Raw genomic sequence first — 2,827 nt, forward strand, 5'->3', positions numbered from 1 at the left:
TTAGGACTAAAAAATATAGTAATAAGAAGAAGTTTTTACTATAAACTAATAAAGTACTTTTATAATATTATCTAAAACTTGTGAAAACATAAATATCATACATAAATACATAAACTAGATAAGTACTTCCGGAACATCCATCAAAACCTTCTTTGAGTATAGATATTCAAAGAAGTGTATCCCGCCTAATCATACATAAATATGAAACATCAACGGAACAGTAGTTTACCTCTCCTCTCTTTCTTCGGTACTACAATTCACTGAGCAGACCAATAGAAAAAGAAAGAGATCACAAGTGTATCCCAGCGTAGCATTCAAGACAATTGTTCCTTCTTAGGTCTCCCTCCACCCCCTTCGTTTGTTGTGGGTCTCACCGCAGGCACTTACTTAATGAATGAGTGAAGATCTTCCTTCCCCCCTTGTGTCTTACCAAGGACTGAGTTCCCACTTGTGGCGAAAAAAAAGTATACCATCCCACCCGGCCTAACCCGGGGGTTAAGGTTCCTCTCGGAGACTGCTAGTCTACAAGAAGCTGGCAGAGCTTTAGCCATTGGACCACATCCATCCATCCTCCTACCCAAAGACGCCTTTTCTTGTTCGTTCTTCGAATTATGCTAGTGGAGACTAATTCCTTCCGGCTAATGAAGATACTACCCCAGTCTTCCCATTCATTCCCAGTGGATCCTTCTTATCCCTTTTCATTGAACGAACCAAGTTCACCTATACGAGAGTGAGGAATAGAAATCCTACAATCAACTTCCCACTTTTGATGTCCCGTTTGACGATTCTGCTGCGTCTTTAGAAAAAAAAAGGAGAAGGACAGGGGTCGCTAGTCAGAAAAGCTATAACTATGAATTCGAATTCTGAATGAATCAAATCTCCCCAAGTAGGATTCGAACCTACGACCAGTCAGTTAACAGCCGACCGCTCTACCACTGAGCTACTGAGGAAGAACGGACTTAAGGAAGCTGACTCTCGTTCTTTGGCCCAACCAACCGCAGACCAAAAATCCAAAAAGTGCGTCACTTTTTCTCTTTCACATACACCGGGAGAAAGGGTGACGATAGCAATCCCCTTTGCCTCCCCGGCCGGGGCAGGACAAGGGGGGCGGCGGTCAACCATCAACTCTCGATATGCATATTGATCAATCGATCTCCGCGTCCTGCCAGTTCGCTAAGTAGACTCACTCTACCGAGGGGCAACTAAGGTTGGTTCCTGCCAATTCCCTTGCTGATCAGCCTTGGAATTGGCAAGTATGAGAGAGGACTCTCTCTGTCTCTCCGAGTTTCAACTACTAAGTGAAGTTAAGTAGCACTTCAGCTATTCTAAATGTGAATAGATTCCGATCAAGCAAGCAGGAGAAGGTGGTCCTTTCATGTCTCTGTCTGCTCCATGCTCTATAAAGGATCATGAGCAGGTTTAATGCTAGAAAAAACGAGATCTGCCTAATCATTTCGGTAGATGAAGTAGTGGGAGGTCACGAAGGAAGTAAGGGGGCATGTTAAGTTGATAATTTCGAACATTGTAGCATCCTTTTGACGGTTGGGCTTTGAGTTGAGAACTTTTAAGAACTCTTAATATGAAAATACACATTCTAAAATGATGCATCGAGCGAGACCATTCTGTTTCATTGTGAATGAAAGACGTTTTTGACCAACAACATCTACTCATATCCAGCTTCGTGTCATTTTTGAACACTGCGATCAGCAAGCAGCAAGCGGGGGAGAGTCAAGTCAAGTACAACACAGGACTGACGGGGTGGGGCGCGCCAAAGCAACCCGGGACCCCTTCGGGGTCACTACAAAAGCGCTGGCGCCTTCTTTTGAAGGTGAAAAACTACGCTAGCTAAGAAAAAGAAAAGGGCTGCGCTAATGGCAAGGAGCAAGAAAAGGGCAGCTAGCTCGAAATCCGATAAATTGAATACCTCCTGGCTTCAGTTATGAGAGAGAACTCCAAGGCAGGATAAAGACTGAGTTGGATTCAGCCGCGTGGGGAATGAAACAACATTCATGGAATGAGTTGAGGCAAAACCTCCAGCTCTTTTTGAGAGTCAGGGGCTTTAAAAGCGCTTTCAAAAGGGCTGTCTGCATTACTGGATTCACTATATCAAATTGTAGTAAAAACAAGGGGCCACGTAGACTATTCTGAGGTGGTATGCTAAATCCATGATCAACTGATGTAGCTAGTGTGACTAAAGCAACAGCTATTGGCTTAACTGGTTCTAAACTCTCCCACCCGATAAAGGAATTGAAAGACTACCCCGGGCCACGTAGACTATTCCCTTCCGCGGACATTCTTTTCTAGAAGGAAAGTAGCAAAGCCGAACACAAATACACATGCAAATTGCGTCGACTACCTCATCACTGTCCAAAATGGGGGATACCGCTATTCATACATGGATGGACGAGGGACTCCGCTGACAACATCACTAGATGACTTTTCTCGCGGAATGCTATTAACGTTGGAAAAAACACAGCTCTCAAACTCACCCTCCGGGTGATAGGTAGAAGCATTAGTACCTAACGGAGCGGTATCAGAACATCTTGCTAATCCTGACAGATCTCGAAAAGGGTGGGGGCACTAGAACCAAATCTACATACACATCGAAACTTCCTATCTCAGCCAAGCTAGCACCTTCATCCCACCAATGCATTGTACGACTCTCCACCCCCTTTTCCTCCCTCATGAAATCCTAATTTCCCGCAATGAAATTCGATTTCTTTCATGTCGGCGGTTGGCAAAATGGCCCTGAGATCCGGGACTGGTAAAACATGGGTGCCCAATTTGCTTTTCCGTGCTCCGCCTTAGTGCCCTTATGAAGGCTGCG

General features: G+C 44.7%; 1 non-coding gene across 1 annotated transcript; it reads right to left on the reverse strand.

Annotated features, from left to right (window-relative positions):
• Positions 1 to 878: 878 nt before the first annotated feature.
• TRNAN-GUU (transfer RNA asparagine (anticodon GUU)) lies at positions 879 to 950 on the reverse strand. The gene has a single exon. It is a non-coding gene; the product is annotated as a tRNA-Asn (tRNA).
• Between the last annotated feature and the right edge of the window lie 1,877 nt (positions 951 to 2,827).

This window comes from Aegilops tauschii, chromosome 4 (assembly GCF_002575655.3).
Source record: "Aegilops tauschii subsp. strangulata cultivar AL8/78 chromosome 4, Aet v6.0, whole genome shotgun sequence".
In the NCBI taxonomy this organism is placed as follows: Eukaryota; Viridiplantae; Streptophyta; class Magnoliopsida; order Poales; family Poaceae; genus Aegilops; species Aegilops tauschii.